Raw genomic sequence first — 24,550 nt, forward strand, 5'->3', positions numbered from 1 at the left:
CAAAGTTTACTCACTGCACGCAAGTCTCATGAGAAGGAGACAGGAGGATGAGTGCCACAGAGGACACAAAAGGGTTTCAGAAAGGACAAATATGTCAAAGGTTTGGGGAATAACACCCACATCTTAGAACACCTCTGTTGAATTTTAAGAAGGAATTAAGTTCAAGAAATCTTTTCCTGCTAGAAACCACTTCTGCTTCTTCCCCTCTCTTTCTTGGGCACAGGCTGCCTTGCCTGCTGACATCCTCAGCTTCTTCTCAGCATCCTGGCTGCCATGGCTGGAGGAAGCCTGGCCGTGCCATCTGCTGAGCCCACAACAGCGAAATACCATCTCCCTTGTCAGGAAAGGAACTGTGTTCCTACCACCTAATGGAATTCAGTGGCCTTTGTAATGGGTTGAATGATGTCCCCCCAAAATTCATGTCCACCCAGAACCTTGAAATGTGACCTTATTTGGAGGTAGAGTCTTTGCAGATATAACGAAGGAAAGAATCAAGTTGAGATCATATTTGTTTCAGGTGGGATTAAACTCATTGTAAGTGTCTTTAAAAGAAAAGGACACGTGAAGGGAAGAAGCCCAAGACAGAAGCAAAGATGGAGTTATGCTGCCACAAGCCAAGGAACCCCAGAAGCCACCAGGAACTTGAAGAAGCAAGGAAGGATTCTCCCCGTAGCACCTACGGAGGGACCATGGCCCTGCCAACACATTGATATCGGACTTCTGGCCTCCAGAACTATGAAACAATACATTTCTGTTGTTCTAAGCCCCCCAGTCATTGGCACTTTGTTATGGAAGCCCTTAGGAACAGTCTTAATTCACCAAAGAGCTAGACTGTCCCCCAATGTTGTGGTGATTGCTCATGTATCACTGTCTTAGGACACAAAACAAAATAAAATCACGCAATGAATAAAGAAGGTAGAAATATGCCATAACTGCATAGGCAGGAATATAAATCATGCAATGAATAAAGAAGGTAGAAATATACCATAACTGCATAGGCAGGAATATAAAGTCAAGATCACTTCTTTAGATTGATCTTCCAAAGATTGTTTGCTCTAAAGGTCTAGAGAAAATGAAGCTGAGCTACAACTGTGAGCTCTAAAATCAATTTGAAATACAGGTACACTGAAGCTGGTTGATTCTACTTTTAAAAGACTTATGCCTATGGATTTTGGAGAAACACCCTTATACCTGCAGTTTCTACAGACTCATTTAGCAAGAGTATTTCATTTACAAAAATGCCTATATGAAAAGAGAATGGTGGAAACAAACATTTTTAATCACTTCATCTCTGACAAGTCTTCTGTAACCCATGCTTCTTCATTAGGTAGACTGATAAAAAGCATATCAGAGAATTGGTGAATACTATCTTGCAAATGGTATTATTGTTATTATTATACATGGTACACTGGGCACACTAATCTGACAATGTGAGAAAAAAGTCAGAAAAGTATCACCCTCAGGTGAAACAGATGACCAGCACCAAAATGGAGAGAAGAGAGGCCAACTTTAGAAATTGTTTTTAAATGAATCGCTGAAGGTACTAAGGAATTTTCCAGGTCTCTTTCAGGAGATCCTGTTGTCCTCTCAAGATCTCTATGGGATACAATAATGTAGACAAACTGTAACTTAATTGCTTGTTTTCTGCCTGAAGCAATGATATGGTAACCCCAGAGCTGTGAGATGCGTGGAATCTAAAAAAAAGGTGAACAGAATCTTACCCATGAAGGAGAATCCTCTGCTCAGGCCAGCGGTGTCCATATCCCTGTGTTAGAGACACAGGAGAAGATCCAGATTTGGGGGAGCCCGAGATATCATCTGTTGGACTTCCTTCAATAAAAAAGACAAAATTATAAATTCAAAATTAAGTACAAGAATAAATTCTTATTTATACTAAGAAAAGAATTCATGATGGATTATTAGTGGCTTGAAAATTCAGGTCCCATTCTTCTGAGATCTCTTTAGGCAATTTACTAAAAATGTTTACATAGAAATACTTACTGGTTGCAATTCTGGCTTCCCCTCTCTACCTAGAATACTCTACAGTTCCCAGTCACGCCCAGCACTCACAGGACTCAGGTAAGGGAGGGGCCGAAGCTGAAACCTGTTTACTTGATGCTACATCCAATTCTGCAGAGAGGGTTGTGTCCAGCTGTAACAGAGATTTCCCTGCCCAGGACAGAATGTACTGTCAAGCAGTGACATGAATTTCTTATCAAATATTAATAATAAATTGACATTTTGGCTTTTGAGTTCAACCTGCATGAATCAGCCCCTAAGAACCCAAAGTGCTGATAACAATGAGGGAGCTTGAATGTGGAGACTCTAGCAAATAACGTCCTCCTGAGAATCATTGGCTGAACAACTAGTCACACTGTGTCTTTGACATCTCCAACAAGGACCACCAGCTCCATAAATACACTTAGCAAGAAATACTGGACTCTTCCCCTTCCTGGACACACACAAACACACACACACACACCCCATGAGATACAGCTCACTCCGTTCTTTAAGGATCAATTTGATCTCAGTTTAAGATGAATTTATATCTACTGCAGCAGTGCTCAACCTTGGCTGTTCATCAGATTTACAAGTAAGAAAATGCTCTAGTAAGAATGTATACAGGGCTTCCCTTCCCTGGTGGTGCAGTGCAGGGGACACAGGTTCGAGCCCTGGGCCAGGAAGATCCCACATGCTGCGGAGCAACTAAGCCCATGTGCCACAACTACTGAGCCTGCGCTCTAGACCCCGCAAGCCACAACTACTGAGCCTGCATGCCACAACTACTGAAGCCCTCGTGCCACAACTACTGAAGCTCACGCGCCTAGAGCCCGTGCTCCACAACAAGAGAAGCCACTGCAATGAGAAGCCTGCACACCGCAAAGAGGAGTAGCCCCTGCTTGCTGCAACTAGAGAAAACTCGCGCACAGCAACGAAGACCCAATGCAGCCAAAATAAATTAAATAAATAAATAAATTTATAAAAAGAAAAAAAGTATGTATACAAAATAAATTAAAAAAAAAAAGAATGATCAACTCCAACGGACCAAGGGATAAATGAATGCCTTAATTAAAAAGAGCCACATCGTGTTTCCCTGAGACAAGTTGGTAGCAATGCTGGTCGTGAAATGCGGAGTGAAGGAGTGTTGTGCTTTTTAGAAGATAATGAGTAAAGTTTCATGCATATTTGGTGTGAGGCACCTGCAGCATATACCGAGGTAAAGATGTTTAGTAACCATGTACTACAATTACGTTCACACATGTCTTCAGCTCCTAGTAAGTAAGTTGTGATCCCCATGAAGTCAGATAATAGATCTTATTCACATTTATATCCTTGGTATCCAACTCAGGACCTACAGTATAAAAGGAGTTCAATACACATTTGGTGAGTGGATGAACAAACAAACTACTATATGAAGTAAATGAACCAGTGTTTGATAATCTGTTCAGGAACTGAGTCATCGAGACTGAAGCTTTTCTGTACACTTGCCAAGTCCCAAAGAGATGAAAATTCTGGCGGCTGAAACCCTGACACCTGCAAATCCTGATTCCCTTATTTTTCCACTTGGCTAGCAGGTTCTCCCAAAGACTACCTTCTCTTGGATTCTTGGCTCCCTTACCCTTCATTCCTATCAATTCACACCACTACTCCTTGCTATGACTCTGTAATGCTGATTGCTCATCTAGAATACCGTTATCTGTGCCCATATTCTCTGTACTCCCTGCTCTGCCTTCCTAGCTGCATTTTCTCCACTACTTGCAGCTGCATCCCACTGCCAATGGCTGTCCTTACCTAGTCCCTCTCAATGTGTCCTTCCTTCCATGGTGTATCAATGTACTAGCAAAAAAGAAATGGCAAACACAAAGGCTGTAACTGAGAGAGTTCCATGAAAACGGCATGGGCAAGTCTTGGTGAAACACTCAGGGATCAGCAAGAGTGGGAAATCATTGCTACCTCACAACTGAAGGCACAAGAATGGGAAATAGTGTTTCCAGAGCCTAGAAGAAGTTTGGAGCCATAGAAGAGGAACTGAAGGACAGAAGCTCTAACTATAGAACACAGCCACTGCCAAAACCGTGGCCAAGCAAATGTAAGGGTGCAGAGGGAATAAATAACCCAACATGCTTCTCCTTTCATCCGCCAATACCCTGCCGCCGTTTCCCTTTGGTCAAACCCAGCTGGAAGCCAAAGGGCAAGGGCAGTCTGGTAATGTAATCCATAGAGGTCAGTGTCTGACGCACAGAAGGTAAAGGGCATGGTATGGATCAAGGTATGAGGTGGGGGTATGCAAACAGAGAATAACCTATACAGTCCATTCATTTTGCTACTCAGCTTTTACTCTTAACCTTTGCCTAGATGAAGAACTTGTGACCCCCATACAGGAGAAACACAAAATATCATCAGTCATAGTGCCATTGTTGAGTGATGTCAGTTCTGTCATACTTCCCACCACTGGAATCTAAACTGTGATGTTAGCCACCATTAGCACTCTTCATAAAATGTAAGAAGGAAAGGGGGAAAACAATTAATTTAAAACTGCTGCAAAGCTTTCTTTCGTTGGTTACAAGATCTAAACGGATAACAGTAGCTTCCATGTTTTAGCACTCATTCCCTTACTCTCTACCAGCATCTTGGCTGAACGGAATTCTTTATCTACTGGGGTTACCTAAACATTCTTGCCTGCAAAATCTGAGTCCTTGGTGTTTCCGATTTATTGAGCTGTTGGAGTTTTCCATTGACTAGTGTTTTGAACTGGGAATTCTAGGCTTTAGGTTTATCTTTTATGTACACTCTCCAGAGTAGACAGAGTGTCCAGTCCATTCCTCAATCCACCCCATGGTTGCCATAGCAACTAAGTGAAAGACTATTTGATCCCTCACTACTTTGTTCTCTCCCTCTAACTCCATCACATGCCACCTTTAATGATAATCTGAGTAATGTGATATTATTACATCCCATTTCCTCCCAACAAGGAGGGTATCTATACATTCAAATACGTGAGCATCACAACCTAAGCATCCCATTTTGAGGATCACTTCTGAGACCAATATCAGCCAGGGTCACAGCAGGAAAAAAGATAGCTCACTCAGAGTCCCTTGGCATATTTTTCTTCCCATACTCCAAATTTTGGCCAGAGTATCTCATCAACCCAACTCAACAGGAAATCTTAGGGCAAACCCTAGGGTTGCAATCCATAGAAGTCAGCCTCCTGGGTGTGGCACAGAACAAGTTAGAAACCTGGAGGGTGGATGTGATGTAGCACTCAGATAATAATCAGCATACCTGGTCACACTGACATCTTTTAAAAAACAACTTGTTTTTTAAGTTATAACTCCTGAATTATAACATTTAAGGTTGAGAAGGTTTTTAAATCTTCTTTACAGAGCAAACATATCAATATTTATCCCTCTAAATCAATTAACATAAAAGACTAAATGAACATGTGTATGTAAGACTCTCTGTTCCAGAGGCCTGGGACACCACTATCTAAATCTACTTCTCAATGGAAAGATTACTCGGCAAATGCCAACATGCCTTATAATTATTTTACTTTGATTATATTTTCCTTCTGAGGTTTAATGAGTTTGAATAACTTGCTGATGCAATTTTGTTACAATGGAATTTAGCAGTTTTAGAAATAATTTATTACAAAATATATTTGATATAATTATAACTAGAAATATTCTTCAATAATACTCTACATGTTTGCTAATGTCATTTGGAGCAAACAAAATTACCAGAGCATATCTGGACTTTTTTTTAATCTCCTGGCACTAACGAATTTTCAACTCTTAGCCTTATAATAGTAACGGTCCTTGGAACTGACATTCTTCTATTTGTTGAATTTTTGTGACCTGTTATGATGGCTTGTAAAAATGGGAATGATAGGTGTGGGTTATCCATGTAAATAATGTTAAAATACAGTGTAATGTAAACACTAAGGAATATTTACGGATGCTAATGTGTTTCAGTTGGAGAACTTATAGAGCTCTGCTACTGATGGATGGAAATTCAGTTTAACAGCACTGATTATACTTAGCCTTGAAATGGAGTGGAGAAGTGGGAAGTAGAGAGCTTGGGAAGAGTAATGTTTGGAAAGGAGAAGGATAAGTGATTGGAGGAGCTAAAGAATCACCAAGATAAGATCTTACTGAGACTCAGCATCCTGGCTGAAGAACCACCATTTCCACTGAGAAGATTTTATCTGGATAATCAAATGTGGACTTTGATTAACCACAGGACCTGCTTCTCCAGACTCTGACGTAATGGAGAATATGTAGATTTGTTGAAATATCCCAATATAAACTTCTAGGGACTTGAGTTCTTTTACTTTAGCTCTTGGCATAGTATTCCTAACAATATTTTGATGATTGGCTTACGTTACTTTCATTCCATGGAGAACACTGATTCTTGTGACGATGTATTTAAAGCAGAAATGTAGGAAAGCTATTTATGTAAACACAAATATTGGATTCTTACAGGAAATCAATGAGTTCTTAAACGTTTTTTATAGGGTATCAGTGAAAAATATGCTGCAAAGATCCTAAAATACATGAAAACCATAACCTTAAAGGTTTCCATGAAAAAAAGAAGTATGAACAACAGAGAGTGGTGCAATAAAAGTGCTGAAAGTATAGGTCAGAATCTAAGAATATAATGTATATTTTAGAAAGTCTTAAGAGAGAAATAAAATTCGTATTTTATGGCAAGACAAGAAAAATTTAAACATAAAAAATTTTCTCTGTCCTTTGGCCTCCTCTCTCCCCTCTGCTGTGCACTGTGTATCTGCATTATGCATCAACCAAACCTCCCCCATGGGCAGAAATACCTGCTCAACCATAAAGAACAACCTTCTTCTAGCATCAACAAGACAACTCCTTAAAAGATAACATTCTTTCTTGATCTTGTAAAGGGTCACAACGACCCACCACTTTGTACTTACAGACCTGGGATTGTGTAAACTGTCAAAAATACATCATTTAAAGTTCAGCTCTCTGTCTCAAAAAAATTTTTATAACTGTGCCTTGACTTCTAATGGACAGGACAGTTCTCAGAGCTTTCTGAGAGACTGTTCCCAGGATATAATCCTCAATTTGGCTCGAATAAAATTTTCCTCTTCTTTCTTAGATTGCCCAATTGATGTTTTTGTTGACACAAGAAAGAAATTTAAAAGTATAAATGTATACAGGGATAAAATACAAACAATGAGGTAATTATATGGTAATAAAATGATAATAAGAAAAGTACCATGTTTGAACACCTATATGCTAGATATTGTGAAAAGTGCTAAACCTATAATATCTCATGCAGGCCATGCAGTATCACATGGGGTAGATATTAATAGTAGTTGCAATCTATTTGAGAAAACTGAGGCTCAGAAAAGTTAATTGAAGACACTCAGATCCCTGCTGAGGAGCTAAACTTAGGTCAATTCCCTGGTGGATTCCAAAGCTCATGCTCTTAACCACTATACTATGATTCTTCTCAGAAAAAAATAATTTGGGAATTTGAACCGGGACTAGTGGGGTTTTTGTTTTGTTTTGTTTTGTTTTAGTAAGGTGACTGCTTTTCTATACAATTTCCTGTCATAGAACTTGCCTGCTACAAATGGCCCTAAAGCATGAAAGCTTTTATCTTTTATGGGTGGCAGCCTCTCTGATTCTGGGTACCTTTCTTCTCTCATCTTCAAAATCAATAGAAAATATAGTCCATCTATACAAGATGGTCTATTTATTTCCAAGGCTGTAGACTTCATGCTGTCTGAACTGAAAGAAATGGGTAGATCCAGGGTCAGGGGTGGAGAAGAAGCTGTGTTTGGAACATCCTGAAAGAATTATTTATAGATGAACAAATAGAAAAATTATTAGTTGTCAACAAGGACCTTTGGAGAAAAATGTGGGAAAAGAGCAGAGATGTTTGAAGATTACCAATAGTACACAAATGAAAGTAAAATTAAAGTTCTAAGAGGTAAAAGGGAGGGGGGGTGGATGGAAAAAGCTCAGATGAAGTAACAGTTTGGGTCCTACTTAGGGCATATCAAATATAAAATTGTGAAGAGATGAAATGCTTGGGAAGAAGGAGATTGGGGACCAGCAAAGTGGTTGGAGAAAGTGGGTAAAAGCAAACCAATTCTTTTATTTTGCCTAAATGAACATAATCAAGATGAGATGTGTGTAAAATAGAATAAAGATACTCACTGCTCATGGGAATTTTCCCTAGTCCTTCACCCCCACCAAATCTGACATCCCCACCAGAAGGAATATCTGCAGCTCTTGTCAAAATAGAAGGAGGAGTGGGGAGGGGGAGGAGGAGAAGGAGAAGAAACATCACTGGATTAAAATTCAGAGGTCTGATTGTGATAGTTCAGAACTAAAAGATGGGACAAGCCATCCCAAGATAGGTTTTAGCTCTTGGCTGCCAGCTTCTCACACAGCTGACTTTAAAGCTTTAATAACCATGTTAAGGGATTGCAGAGGATTCCCATCACCCAGCCAGGATGGATTTATTCCCACCTGTTCATATCCATCTCACAGAGCCAAAGAAAAATTTGAGGAAGAGTGGGCAAAAAGCTTCATCTCCTGCATCTCTCTTACAGCCTCTCACCAGCAACACCTACTACTGTTCCCCACAACTGTCCATTGTAAGTGAGGGAGAGGAAGCAGGAAAGAGGTGGCTTGTGTTCAGGCTACTGCTGCTGCTACAAAGATAAACAGATTTATTCCAATATATGTATATCTAAAACAACATTAGCATGACCTAACTATTATGTGTATTATTAGCTCTATAAATGGGGAAAAAAGAGATGAAAGTGGAGAAAAGGAATTTCCTTTTTTCCCTATTCATTAGGATTATCAAATTTGTCCAGGATCTACTGTTTCACTTGGAACCTCATCTTAGTATTATACTAGTTTACAGCTTGCAAAATGAATGCATTCCACTGCCTTTATTGATGTTGTACTAGTTTGCTAGGGCTTCCAAAACGAAATACCACAGTCTGGATATACTAAGCAGAAATTAATTTTCTAGGGGCTGCAAATCCAAGGTCAAAATGTCAGCAGATTTGGTTTCTCCTGAGGCCTCTTTCCTTGGCTTGCAGATGGCCAACTTCTCACTGTGTCCTCATGTAGCCTTTCCTCTGTGCAAGCACATCCTTGGTATCTTTCTGTATGTCCTAATCTCCTCTTTCTTTTTTTTTTTAAAGATTTATTTATTTATTTATTTTTGGCTGCGTTGGATCTTCGTTGCTGCACGGGGGCTCTCTCTAGTTGCGGCGAGCAGGGGCTGCTCTTCTTTGCGGTGCCTGGGCTTCTCATTGCGATGGCTTCTCTTGTTGCGGAGCATGGGCTCTAGGCCCATGGGCTTTAGTAGTTGTGGCACGCCCGCTCAGTAGTTGTGGTTCGTGGGCTCTAGAGCGCAGGCTCAGTCATTGTGGTGCACGGGCTTAGTTGCTCCTCGGCATGTGGAATCTTTCTGGACCAGGGCTCGAACCCGTGTCCCCTGCATTAGCACGCGGATTCTTAACCACTGCTCCACCAGAGAAGAGAAGTCCTAATCTCCTCTTTTTATAAGGACACCAGTTAAACTGGGTTAGAGCCCACCTCACAAGCTCATTTTAACATAATTACCTCTTTGAAGTCCCTATCTTTAGATTCAATCACATCTGAGGTACTAGAGGTTAAGGGCCTCAACTCATAAATTTTGAGGGGGACACAATTCAATCCCTAGCAGATGGTATGCATGTACTGCAACATCAACTGTTACCAGATGCAAGTTCGTTTGTCCAACAGAGTGAGGCCGAACAAACCTAAACATCAGAGTTTGGAGCAGAGAAAGCTTTACTGCAGGGCCAAGCAAGGAAAATGGGCAGCTCATGCTCAAAATACCCCAAACTCTCCACTGGTTTTGGAGAAGTGTTTTTATAGGCAAAATTGGAGGTGAGGGCTGCTTTGTGTACACTATTGTTTCTTGACTCTTCCTCCTTTGTTTCTGCATTTTCTCCCTTTCCTAATTAGTAACTCTATTCTTTCGAAATCAGGGAAGGTCTGGGAGGCTGAAGCCTTTTTCCTGCAAACTAAAAATGGGGGACATGGAAAGGTTTTTTTACCTCGGAGGGTCCCACAGGGTCCAGCTCGGTTTCAATCCCCCTTTTCTTTGATAATCCTCAGTCTTGAGGGGAACAGGTGTTCAGGTGTTTGTTAGGCAAGAAAGGGAATAACATTTGGATAGAGACGTTAATTATAAACTCGGCAGAGGAACTCGGTTTTAGGAGGACTCGGTTTCAATGCCAGGCTAATAGTTACACCTCCTTTCCTTCCCCTCCTTGGTGAATGTTCAGAGTTAACTGACAGAATTTTTATTGTTAAAGCATGTGATGAAGTAACCTAGTGACAATAAATAATTTTCTGGAACTCTTTTGGGGTATGTTGATACCTATCATAAATCACCTAGTTATAAAATTATGGGCATGGGACTAGAGTCTGACTGTGTAGATGGTAGAGAACCCTGGGGAGCACATGTTGGAGTAGTAGAGAAGAAAAAAGGGACAGAGTATGATCTGAAACCAGTAGGGTCCAAGACAAGAGAAAGTTTGAAGTAAGAAAAATAAGAGCAGGCCTGAAGAAGTTTCCAAATCAAAGCATAGACAGTTGAAGAGATATTTTTTCTGTTCTCATGACTACCAGCATGGGTGTAGTCATGAGACTACCTAGAGCACTTCAGAAGCAGAAGAAAAGTACATAGACATGAAAAGGAAGACCTATCTTGATGAGAAAAATAGTACAGAGGTAGAATCAAGAGAACATTGAAGATGCCTGGAAAACGGAGGAGAGAGAAATGGTAGAACTGGAAACAGGAGAATGGCAGAATAGTGACTAATATAGTAGTAGGCAGAGTTGAGGTGTTGGGTTAGATCAATTGAATGCAATGTTCTGGCAAGATATCTAAATGACAATGTATAGTAGGAACCTAGGAATTAATGACTAGAGTTAGAAAAGTTAAGGTTGTACATAGGATTTGGTATCTGTAGGCATAGACAGCAAAAAAAGAGAGGGCACAGCCTTGTAAAAGCCTACATGGAAGGGGAAGACGAGAGCAAGGCATGAGAAGAGAGTGCGCCAGGAGAGTGTGACACAGGGGACTTCGAGAGAAGAAGGAGCTTCAAGGAGAATGTGGATGTGGGTAGATGGTTTTAAACCTGTTTTATGTTGCATGAAAATTTGATAATTTGTAAACTTTTGGAAATGTGATACAGTGAAATGTCATGTTGATACTAAGCAACACAACAAACTCTGTTTGAAAGATGGCCCCTGGACAGAGAGTTCTAGGTATGAATATACACACTTGGTGAGAAGCCATAATTTTGGCCTTCAGTGAGTGCAGTGACTTGCAAGGACCCTGGAAGAGATGGCTAAGAAGTTGTTAGAAGAGATGGGCTCATGTGGAACATGGGTTTCTAAGCCAGGGCTGCTCCCACCCTGGCTCAACATGGATCTTGTCATCTTGCATGAACTGTCATGGGGGAACCAGGGCCAAAGAGCATAATCCCCAGACAGGTAAATAGACTGGTGGGTTGATGGCTGCCACGAATACCAATGAAGTACCGAAACAAACCAACAAAACTATCAGAATACAATTATATACTCAGCCCTCCCCTGCCAATAAAATCATTCAAAGACAAAGGTGAAATAAAACCATTTTCAAGCAAACAAGAACTAAGGGAATTTGTCACCAGCAGTTCTGCCTTATGAGAAATATTAAAAGAAGTCCTAAATAAATGAAGAAAACCGAAAATGGCAAATGTGAGGGTAAATATTTTTTTCTAGGGCTTCCCTGGTGGCATAGTGGTTAAGAATCCGCTTGCCAATGCAGGGGACACGGGTTCAAGCCCTGGTCTGGGAAGATCTCATGAGCCGTGGAGCAACTAAGCCCGTATGCCCGAACTACTGAGCCTGCACTCTAGAGCCTGTGAGCCACAACTACTGAGCCCACGTGCCACAACTACTGAAGCCTGCGTGCCTAAAGCCTGTGCTCCACAACAAGAGAAGACATCTCAGTGAGAAACCTGCACACCTCAACAAAAGGCAGCCCCCCGTTCGTTGCAACTAGAGAAAGCCCCCATGCAGCAACGAAGACCCAATGCAGCCAAAAACAAATAAATAAAAAAAGTAAATTTCTTAAAAAAATAAATCAAACAAAAATTTTTTTAACTTTTAACTTTCTTTAGAAGGTAATTGATTGTTTAAAGCAAAAAGAATAGCAATGTATTATAGAATTTATAATAAATGTGGACATAAAACGTATGACAACAATTGTGAAAATATGAGGAGGGATGAAATATACTATTATAGGATTCTTACATTTATTACATTGTATGTGAAGTAGCATAATATCATTTGAAGGAAAACTGTATTAAGTTGAAAATGTGTGTGGTAAACTCTAGAGCACTAAAATAATAGTGTTACCACTAAACCACTAAAAAAAATAACAATATAATAAAGAGATAATTAATAAAACAAAGGGAGGGAAAAAACAAATTGTGGAAAAAAATAATCTAAAAGGACACCAAGAAATTTTTTGAGTTGATGGAAATGTTTTATGTCTTGATTTTGGTTGTAGTTGTATGACTGTATACATTTGTAAAAACTCATTGAGATGTATACTTAAAATCAACAAGTTTTATCATTTGTAAATTAAACTTCAATAAAGATGATTTCCAAAAAAGTGGGCAGAAGCTGTTCCCAAATTGTGGTCCAAAGAAAAACAGCGTTATAGGCTAAATGTTTGTGTCCCCACCAAATTTCATATATTGAAGCCCAAGCCCCCAGTATGATAATATTTGGGGGTGTGGCTTTTGAGAGGTAATTATACTTAGATTAGGTCATGAGGGTAGGACCCCCCCCCCATGGAATTAGTGCCCTTAGGAAAAGAGGAAGAAAGAGAGAGATTTCTTTCTCTCTCCAGGAGAGCACATCAAGGAAATGCCACGTGAGGACACAGCAAGAAGGAGGCTTTCTACACTCCAGGAATCTCACCAGGAATTGAATCTGCTGGAATCTTGATCTTGGACTTCTCAGCCTCCAGAACTATGAAGAATAAATTTCTGTTGTTTGAGTCACCCAGTCTACGGTATTTTGATATAGCGACCCAAACTGACTAAGATAACTGGACTCTTAGTGAGATGTTAATCAGTACTTCAAGAACAATAGATCTTCTAGTTCTAGAAGCTTGGGTAATGTTGTGCCGTAAGTTATTCTCTCAGAGCTTCACAATAAACAATAGCACATTAAAGAATCTAGGAAATACCTTGTTATAACAAAAAAGGAAATAAACCTATTTGAGTTGGGAAAGTTTTTTCCCATCAAAACTATTAATTTCTCCTGGAACTGTTTCCCTGAATAAACTAGTTTGAGAAGTTCTGGTGTCCAACATTCCTTTGAGAAATTTGTCAGCAAGTAAAATGAGATCACTGGGTCTTTCATCTGACTGAAAAGGAAAAAATAAAAATAAGAACATATAATCATGACTTGATTTTTAAATAAACATACAGTAAAAGTTACCTTTTTTAATACAGTTCTATGAATTTTAACCCATGTACAGATTCATGTAACCACCACCACAGTTAAGATACAGGACAGTTATAGCATCCCTAAAACTCCCTCATGTTGGTAACATCTTTGGAGTAACATCCTGTTCCCATGTCTAACCCCAGGCAATCACTGATTTGTTCTCTGTTGCTATAGTTCTGTCTTTTCAAGAATGACATAAAAGTGTAATCATACTGTCTATAATGTTGAGATTAGCTTCTTCCACTCAGCATAATGTCTTCAGAAACCATCTAAGTTGTAGTGTGTATCAATAGTTCATTCCTTCTTATCGTTGCATAATATTCCACAGTGTCAATGTACCACAGTTCATCCATTCACTCACTAAAGGACATTTGGATTGTTTCAACTCTTGGCAATTATGAATAGAGCTGTAAATATTTGTGTACAGGTTGCTGTGTTTTCATTTTACTACCTAAGAGTGGGATTACTAGGTTTTAGGAAGTTTAACTTTATAAGAAACTGCCAATCGGGACTTCCCTGGCAGTCCAGTGGTTAAGACTCAGCACTTCCAAAGTAGGGGACACAGGTTTGATCCCTGGTCAGGGAGCTAAGATCCTACATGCCGTGTGACGTGGCCAAAAAAAAAAGAAAAGAAAAGAAACTGACAATCTGTTTTCCAGAGTGGCTCTACCATGTTTTACTACCACCAGGAGTCCAAAAGAGTTCCAGTTATTCTGCATCATCATCAGGACTTGGTATGTTTACTTATCTTAATTTTAGATATTCTGATAGATACACAGTCGTGGTATTAAAAATGTGGCATTAATTTGTGTTTTCCTAGTGGCTAATGATGTTGGATAACTTTTCATGTGACTATTTGCTTATTTGTTGTCCACATAACCTGTGTTAGCGAAGTGTCTTTTCAAGTATTCCCACATTTTTAATTGGATTGTTTGTTTTCTTTCTCTTGAGTTTTGAGATATCTTATATATTCTGGATATAAGTCCTTTGTAGAACATCTGGAGTGCAAATATTTTCTTTCAATCTGTAAATTCTCTTTTTTATTCTCTGAAAAGTGTCTACCACAGAGGAAAAGGTTTTAATTTTTATGAAGTCTAATGTATTAATATTTTTCTTTTGTGGACTGTGCTTTTGATGCCGCGTCCAGAACTCTTTGTTTAACCCCAGGTCCTAAAGATTTTTCCTAGGTTTACTTCTAAAAATTTGTATGATTTTAAGTTTTACATTTAGATTTATGATCCATTTAAATTAATTTTTGCATAGGTGTGAAGTTATGTCAAGGTTCTTTTTTTTTTTGCTTATGGTTGTCTAATTGTTCCAGCATGGTTTGTTGAAAGGTTCCCCTTTCAACATTAAATTGCCTTTGCATCTTTTTCAAAAATAAATCAACTGAGCTTCCCTGGTGGTGCAGTGGTTAAGAATCCACCTGCCCATGCAGGGGGCACGGGTTTGAGCCCTGGTCCAGGAAGGTAGCACACGCCGCGGAGCAACTAAGCCCATGTGCCACAACTACTGAGCCTGCACTCTAGAGCCCGAGAGCCACAACTACTGAGCTCACGTGCCACAATTACTAAAGCTCGTTCACCTAGGGCCCATGCTGTGCAACAAGAGAAGCCACCGCAATGAGAAGACTGCGCACTGCAACGAAGAGTAGCACCCACTCACTGCAACTAGAGAAAGCGGGCACTCAGCAACGAAGACCCAATGCAGCCAAAAATAAAAATAAATAAATTTATTAAAAAATGTGGGCTTCCCTGGTGGCGCAGTGGTTGGGAGTCTGCCTGCCAATGCCGGGGGCACGGGTTTGGGTCCTGGTCCGGGAAGATCCCACATGCCGCGGAGCAGCTGGGACCATGCGCCACAACTGATGAGCTTGTGCTCTGGAGCCCGTGAGCCACAACTACTGAGCCTATGTGCCACAACTACTGAAGCCCGAGCGCCTGGAGCCCGTGCTCCGCAATGAGAGAGGCCACCTCAACGAGAAGCCCATGCACCACAACAAAGAGTAGCCCCCGCTCGCCGCAACCAGAGAAAAGCCCGCGTGCAGCAACGAAGACCCAACGCAGCTGAAAAGTAAATAAATAAAAAATAATAAAATAAATAAATTTTAAAAATATGTTGTATGTCAATTATATATCAATAAAAAATGTTTTAAATCAGTAAGGTGGAATCAAAGATTTTAAAGATAACTCTCGCATATTAAAAAATAATAATAAAAATAAAAGTGAAATCTTATCATTAAAAAAAGAAGAATAAAATACTTGGGAATAAGCTTAACCAAGGAGGCAAAAGACTTGTATACTGAAAACTACAAAGCACTCTGAAAAAAAATTTTAAAGCACAAATAAATGGAAAGACACCCTGTGTTCATGGACCAGTTTCACTCTTTTTTTTTTTTTAATTTATTTAATTTATTTATTTTTTGGCTGCATTGGGTCTTTGTTGCTGCACATGGGTCTTCTCTAGTTGCGGCGAGTGGGGGCTACTCTTCATCGCAGCGTGCAGCCTTCTCATTGCGGTGGCTTCTCTTGCTGCGGAGCTCAGGCTCTAGGCACGCAGGCTTCGGTAGTTGCAGCGTGCAGGCTTAGTGGTCGTGGCTCGTAGGCTCTAGAACGCAGGCTCAGTAGTTGCGGCACGCAGGCTTAGTTGCTCCACGGCATGTGGGATCTTCCTGGACCAGGGCCCGAACCTGTGTCCCCTGCATTGGCAGGCGGATTCTCAACCACTGTGCCACCAGGGAAGCCCCCAGTTTCACTCTTAAGCAGAGTGCCGTTCACATGTGTGTCCTTATCCCTCTTTTCTCCTAACTTAGCATATTATTCCACAATATCAACTTTTTACCCACCTCTTGCACCCATGATTCCGCCCTGTGCCCTAGTCTGAAAATCATTAACAATTGGAATTGCTGTTTAAAGCTAAGGGGTTGCAAACTGCTGCTGGAAGTGGTCAGAGGGAATAATAATCATAACTTAATACTCCTTTTTCCTTATCCTGTGATATAAAGGGTGAAAATGGTCTCCACTTGGGGTACTGTAAAATATAACTGTGCTTTCATCAGACAAAAGTTGGGATTTGGTTGAGAAGGGAGATAAAGGGATTGTGTGGAGTATTTCTGAGTTTGCTGACAACAGAATATCAGTTGAAAGGAAGGGGAGAGGCGTTGTCAGGAGGAAGTTTCAAGGAGATACAGGCCTGAGCAGGAGGCACAAGAACAATTAGACTGAACTAGATAGGGAGGAAAAAGTGGTGAAAGGTAAACTGGAGGGTTCTCAGTGACATTTTAGTTCCTGTAACTTGCCTCTCCTCCCTTCTGGGACTGCCTGATGAGAGATTATATTATCAAAAATCAAATAGATAAGCAAGAATTTATTGCCAGTTTTATTAACACCAGGGCAAGTACCCTATATCTCAATGGTAAAAGATGGATAAGAAGATACAGTTAAGTTTTAAGTTGAAGGGAGATCTCTTACTCTGGAGATCTTACGGGAGGGAAGGGCAGGTAGAGGGTGAGATACTGCGCAGAGCATACATCTAATCACTAACCCAACCAGCAACAAAGATTAGAAGGGGCGGGCCTACTGCATCTACCCAGTCTTCTGCTTGTTGTGAAGACACTGTCCAATTTATCTAACTTTTGTTTAAATCCAACAGCGTGTCAGAAAGCCAAGAGACTGTGCCACCAAACGGCATTGATTTAGCACAGTGACTTCGACTCCACTGAGTCAGGCTTGCAACTCTCCCTCCTACGGAGAGGAATGAGTATGGGGTGGAAAAAAAGGAAGGCCAGAAGGACTCACTTCAAACCTCCTGGAAGTATGGAGTGGAGATAAGACCTAAGATTTGTAGTGAGATTGGTATTTCGAGCCAAGGACCAGGAGTCGATGACGAGATAACAGCCGGTTAGTTAGAAGGCAAGAATGAGATGCTGTCTGAACTGTTTAGGAGACAGTCACTAAATGAGAGCCACCAGGCTTTCATTTATGACGTGTCTCATTTGTTGCCTCGATCCAAAGGACATAGAAAATGACCAAAACTGGGGCTTAGACATTCACTTGAATTTCCTAAAGATCCAATGGCTGAGCTCTAGTCATATCAACAGTGCCCCGCTAAACACCCAAACCTTTCACCTTTTTTGTTTCTCTGCCTCCCCACTCCCTAGGCTGAAACCCTGTGTGAGCATTAACAGGCAGTAGGGTCCTGATTTAGCTCCCCCAGACTTTGCTTAAGGGACTCCCTCAGCTACCTCCCCATATTCTCACAGATCCGTTTCAGACGATCTATTGAGAAAGGTTAGGAAAGAGACTTGTTCTAGCTTCAGTGGAGGGGGTCACAAGTTCATATCCGTTTATGCCTCCAATAATTCTATTTGTTGCCTTTGCATTGTGTTCCAAGATAATGAATGCCTCCATAGTAACAAAAGTCTGAAAATAAACTGTTACCTTGATTTTCACATTTTCAAAGAAAAATCCCTCAAAGGCAACCAAACCAGAAGCCTCAGCAGTGAATATGCAATAACGGCTACAAGGTGAACAGTGCTTTTTATTCCATTTTCTAAGCAACACCACTGATTGATTCTCTTGGAAAGGAATTTAGATTGGGTTAGGTGATCTTTTTTTTTTTCTTCAGTTGTATAGCTTGTTATTAGCAAATAGAACATGCAGTTGCTTTTGAACAATGCAGGTGATAAGTGACTTTAAAGGAGATTTATTATATTGTGATACAAATGCTTTATAAACGCAATTTTATTTTAAAACTTCTACCTTTTCCTTTTCTCTGGTTACAACTGTCAAAGTATTCTGAAAGCAGAAAGAGCGTGCATACCTGGAAAAAAATATAACAAAATATTCCAGATATAATAAACACTTTACAGGCTGAATTCAAAGGACTGCTGTTGCTGTACTTTTTTTTTTTTTTAACCAATCACCTTTTCACTGTGCACAACATACTTCAGGGACAACCCCACTTACACTGTGTGAAACCAGAAAACCTTAGCAATGAAATAAAATTAGGAAAGACTATATCTATCAATCATGAGGAAATTGAGTTCTGGCAACTGGAACTTAAGTTCTGGCAACCTTGGGGGTTCAAGATTCCTAGTGTTCAGCAGTGATATCTTCGTAAGGGTCCAACTGGACCCCCATATAAAACACAGGTATGTGCAAACAGAGTCCTGTAAACTCAGAACTTCAATGAGCTCAGCTTAAGTCCTGAAAGGACAGCTCCCTAAACATCTATACTGGCTTGATTGGGTATAATTTTTAAAATGAAATATTTTTATTTCAATTTTCTGGGCCCTGTGATTGTGGTTTTAGAGAGCCAATAAATAGCACTCCGCTCTTCCATACCCCAATAGATGCAGGAATCTGACAGAGATCAAAGCATAATCTTTATTATTGATAAAAGGTAGAAGGAAGATGTGGCTTAAATGTTCAGCCTCAATAGATTTCCTAACACTTTGTCACTGTATTAAACTTTGACCCTCTAATTGGTCAAAGGATGGAAACTGTCAATAACAAATTAATCAGTCAATCTAAGAAAGAAATGAGAAATTTTATTCAAGCCAAATTGGTGATTATAACCCAGAAACAGCTCTCAGAAAACTCTGAGAACTGTCCCACTCATTAGAAGTCAAGGCACAGTTATTTAAGTTTTTTGAGACAGAGAGCTGAACTTTAAATGATGTATTTTTGACAGTTTACACAATCTCAGATCTGTAAGTACAAAGTGGTGGGTCATCGTGACTCCTTACAAGATCAAGAAGGAATGTTATCTTTTAAGGAGTTGTCTTGTTGATGCTAGAAGAAGGTTGTTCTTTATGGTTGAGCAGGTATTTCTGCCAATGGGGGATGTTTGGTCGATGCATAATGCAGATACACAATGCACAGTAGAGGGGAGAGAGGAGGCCAAAAGGCAGAGACATTTTTTTTTGTTTAAATTTTTCTTGTCTTGCCATAAATTGTGAATTTCATTTCACAAAACTAAATTTTTCATGGTGAGAATACTGTAGTGTGTACAGAAGTAGCAATACAATGTTGAACACATGAAACTTATATAATGTTATAAACCAATGCTATCCCAATAAAAAATAAATAAATAAACTTACTCTCTATGGGCACAACAATGGATCCATGGTACTGGGAGCAGGCAGAAGAAGCAATGACTGTACTGCTGGGGGTTGATTCATCCTGAGCGAAAAGGGGGAAATTGAGGTTGCAAGTACATAATGAGAGGAACGATCCCTGGGACACCTCTTATTACTCTCATATCCTGTGAGTAAAGTCCATGGAAAATGGCAACAATTAATTCAAGCAGAACTTCTAATGGCTCAGACCCCTCGGGAATGAAGCTTAGGGTCACTTCACCAGGCAAAGGGTCATGACCAGTTGAGGTAAATCCTCGGGGCAAAGGAAATATAGAAGGGGTAGTGAAAGGATGTCATTATAAATACTAGCTACAACCATGTGACCTGTTGCAGATATGAGGAATGCAATACTTATGAGTGGTTTTACTTATTTTTATATGAACATTTTTTTCTTACCTCTTTCATCCTTTATTATCTAATATAGGTTGTATTAATAGTAGATAGCTAAGTATTTATCAGGTTATCAAAAAGAGAGCGTAAATCAGATGGGAGAAGGATGAATACCCAAAGACAAAAAAGAGATGTAACCTCTCCTGGGGAAAGGCTTAGATGGTTTTTCAGCTATATGTGATAGAGTTGCAGCAAGTGAGATGGAAATATGACTTTACTGTCATAATTTGAGACTAACTTTGGTTTAAGAAATGTGAATGCATGCCAAGTAAACAGGGATTGGACTGTGGTGACTTGTCAATTTGGCTAGGTTGAACAACATTTTTTTTTTTAATGAATTTATTTATTTTTGGCTGCATTGGGTCTTCGTTGGTGCATGTGGGCTTTCTCTAGTTGTGGCGAGCGGGAGCTACTCTTTGTTGCGATGAGCGGGCTTTTCATTGTGGTGGCTTCTCTTGCTGTGGAGCACAGGCTCTAGGTGCACAGGCTTCAGTAGTTGTGGCACACGGGCTCAGTAGTTGTGGCTCTAGAGCGCAGGCTCAGTAGTTGTGGCGCATGGGCTTAGTTGCTCTGCAGCATGTGGGATCTTCCCAGACCAGGGCTCGAACCCATGTCTCCTGCATTGGCAGGTGGATTCTTAACCACTGCGCTACCAGGGAAGCCGTTGAACAACATTTTTCAGAATTCTTTTTTGTGTAAGTTTTTGATTAGTGAGAGTCTGAATAGAGTCTTGTGAAAGATATGAGAGCAGAAGGGTATACATATATATCCATCTGTATATAGATATAGACGCCTATAAATATATCCATAAATATGTATATAGTTATTTATAAATAAATCTATATATCAATATAGATGTAGATTTTCCCATCCTGACTGCCTGAGCTGTGGACTTCAAGATCCAGTATCAAATATGATGACAGTGACTTCATAGAAACAGCTTAACCAGCTCCACAATTGTTCTATAAGGACAAATCCCTGCAGCAAATCCTTTTTAGATATAGATATAGATCTTGTAGGGTTCTGCTTCTCTAATTGAATCCTGATACAATACATTTCAACAATAAAACCAACAGAATTTTCCGACATATTGAACTTAGAGTACAAGAGAAAGAGAGGGATCAAGAATGATTCCAAAGTTTTGGCCTCAGAAATTTAGAAGAATGGAGCTGCCAATTACTATGAAGGAGAAGGCTGAGATTGAACAGATCTAAGGGAGAGAGTCAAGAATATGTTTATAATGATGTTATTTTGAAATGCCTACTAGACATCTAGATGGAGGTGTCAGGTGAGGACCTGGATTTACAAGTCTAAGATGGTGAGAAGCCCCCAGGTGGGAGGGTTTGACTGAAGATAAAAATCTGGAAGTCATCCCAAATTTAAGTACTTAATATTTAAGTACCGTAGATAACTTAAGCCATGGAAATGGATAAAATCACCTAGGGAGTGAATGTAGAAGGAGAAGAAAAGCAATCTGGCAATGGGAAAATGATAGAGGAAAAAGAGTTGGAAAAATGAAGAGGATCCACTAAAGGAAACTAAGAAGATGCAACCAGTGAGGTAGAGAAAGTAGTGGTAAATGCTTCTGATAGATGGAGATAGATGGGGACTTAAATATACCACTGGATTTAGGAATAGGAGAGGTCATTTCTGACTTTGAGTGGAACAACTTTAAGCAGAGTGATGGGGATAAACTCCTGAGTTGAGCAGATTCATGAGAAAATGGGAGGAGGGGAAGTGCAGACTGAAAAGGCTGTTAAAGGCAAGTTCATGTGCCTGATACACAGTGAGGCCAAACAAACCACACGTCAGAATTTGGAGCAGAGAAAGGTCTATTGAAGGGCCATGCAAGGAGAATGGGCAGCTCATGCTCCAGAAACATGAATTCTCCAATGGTTTTCAGGAAATTGTTTTTATAGGCAAAATTTGAGGTGAGGGCTGCAGGGTGTGTGACTTTCTTCTGATTGCTTGGTGGTGAGGTAACAGGGCGGTGCTCCAGGAATCTTGTGCTCAGCATGAAGTTACCATCCTCCACCTGGGTGGGGGCCTTAGTTCCTGCAAAGGAACTCAAAGAAATATTGTTAAGGTATATCCCCTGAGGAGGAACCAGGACCCTGCTTTGTCTCTGCACTATTGTTTCTTGACCGTTCCTCCTTTTTTTCTGCATTCCCTCTCTTCTCTAATTAGTAACTGTTTGAACCTGACCTTTGGAACTCAGGGGAGGTCTAGAAGGCTGAAGCCTTTTCCTACAAACAAGAAATGGAGGGCACAGGAAGGCTTTGGTACTCAGGAGGGACCCAGAGGGTCCTGCTCAGTTTCACTACCTTTCTGAAAAATTTTGCTGTCAAGGGGAGCAGAGAAAAGGTGGAAGCAGGTGGGAGATATGGGATCCAGGGAAACTTTTTTAGATGAGAAATATTATAGCATGTTATATGCTAATGTGAATAATCAAGTAGAACCATACAGATTAATTATCAAGAGAGAAGGGGAGAATTGCTAGAGCAATACCCTTGGGAAGGTGAGAAAGAAATGGAATCCAGGACACAAGAGGAGAGCTTGGCCTCAGATGGGAACATAGGCTGTTCATCTCCTTCAAGGGGTAGAAGACAGTCACACAGGTTTAGGTACGATGCTTTAGTAGATTAGGTAGTGGGGTCCTGTGGAAATCCGTTGGTAATTACTTCTATTTTCTCAGCAAAGAAAGAAGCAGGATCATCAGCTGATAATGTGGTTTGGGGAAGGAAGGGTTGGAAGTTTGATAAGAAAAGAGAAGAATGAAGTATTAATCAACAAGAGTAGGAGTGTGACAGGACTAGAAAAATGTGGTAGAATCACTGGAGCTTAAGCAGACATAAGTGAAGGACAGAGTCTGTTTCAGTATGCTGCCCTGTGGACAGAGGACCTGGACACAACTCCTTTTTGCACAAGCAGATCTGAAAAGGAGAGAATGTGAAGGGGCAGAGCCAAACATATTCAACTCCAAATTGGATGACGCATATTCTTCTTTAAAACCCACTGGTCAGGTAAGTCAATCCTCTTCTCAGAGGAAGAAGAGAGCAAAGGTCCCTCTTGAACCTTTTCCTCCTTGGGAGTGAGAAGGAAATGCCCTTCCTTCTAAGAAAACATGAGGAGTGGGGGTAGGTGTTCCCCTAACATGCAGCATCATTTAATAGCACCCCAGTGGGATACACATCCTGCACACTGTATTAAGGGATTCCTTTGAGACACTTCTTAAAGAATCTGTCCAATTTTATGCAAATATTCAATAGTTCTCCCTGCTGGGATTCATTTTAATTACTATAACAGAAGAAAAATAACTTTTGTCTCCAAAAGTAGAAATCTGAGATACAAAGAAAGTATAGGCTCTAGCAGGTGTTTTTTAAAGATATTACTAAATTCCTATTTTTTAACTCACTAAAAGGACTCCTGGACTCATAGGTCACCACCAGCAGTGACTCTTCACCAGCCCCCCTTCAGTTTTCAGAGACCTATCCTCACCCATTTTATCAGTCACCTTTCCCTATGTGAGGTTATTGCCCAGAGCTAGAGCTAGAGTTACGGAACTTGGACAGGCAGGCCTATGGTTGAGGGCCCCCAGATTGAAAACGTTCTAAGTAATCCACGAGTCAGCTTGCTTGTAAAATTGGGAAGCACGACCCTGTAAGTAAATCCTACATGGAGCACAAAGATGACATTGAGACAACTTCATGGTCAAACTGGATTTCATCAAGATTCTGAGGTTCCCAATACAACTGGCTTTGCAACAGTCCAGGGTACCTGGTATACAAGAATGTGTAAAGAGGAAAGGTGAGTGGTGAAAAGAATCCCTTTAGGAGGATATAGAACTTCCAGACACCCCAGAATATCCTAGGTGTTGGCCATAGTAGAGAAGGTTATGGTTTCTGAAGAGTCTCTCCAACAATAAAATGGCCTCTGCCTGAGATCTTCAAATGATAAAAACAAAGTTGTAGCCATTTAAATGTAATCGAGTTATTTAAAGATAGCTAACAATTGAAAATGTTAGGATGTATGTAAAAACAAATGTGTAAAATGGTAGTTCATGTTATTGGTGTATGTTCCATTCATAGAAGAGTATATTGATATTATTTTTGTACCAGATATTCCATCAGGAACAGAACTTTCCATAGAAAAGGGACTCTGCAACAGAGTAAGACTTGAAACATAAAACTAGTCCTGAGAATTCTCTACCCGTTTGCCTCGTTTGCCATCAGAGATTATGAGATGGAACCTGCATGTTCAAGGCCACAGATAGAAGGAGTCAGGGTCCTGGATAATTGTAGAACTATAGCTACACAGTTCTAAATTGCCTACTCAGACTTTAACATGAGAGAGATCTGTATCTCTATCTTATTCAAACCACTGTTATTACTGAATGTCTTTCAACAGCTGAACCTATAATACAAGTCCTAACCAGGTTGTCTCATTCAAAAAA

At 40.2% G+C, this 24,550-nt stretch overlaps 1 long non-coding RNA gene across 1 annotated transcript; it reads left to right on the plus strand.

Annotated features, from left to right (window-relative positions):
• The first annotated feature begins 277 nt into the window (after positions 1-277).
• LOC309665774 lies at positions 278-24,223 on the plus strand. The gene is made up of 2 exons (XR_014266685.1): positions 278-915; positions 974-24,223. It is a non-coding gene; the product is annotated as an uncharacterized lncRNA (long non-coding RNA).
• The last annotated feature ends 327 nt before the right edge of the window (positions 24,224-24,550 follow it).

The sequence above is a fragment of the Balaenoptera physalus genome, assembly GCF_965194825.1.
Source record: "Balaenoptera physalus genome assembly, chromosome: 8".
NCBI lineage: Eukaryota > Metazoa > Chordata > Mammalia > Artiodactyla > Balaenopteridae > Balaenoptera > Balaenoptera physalus.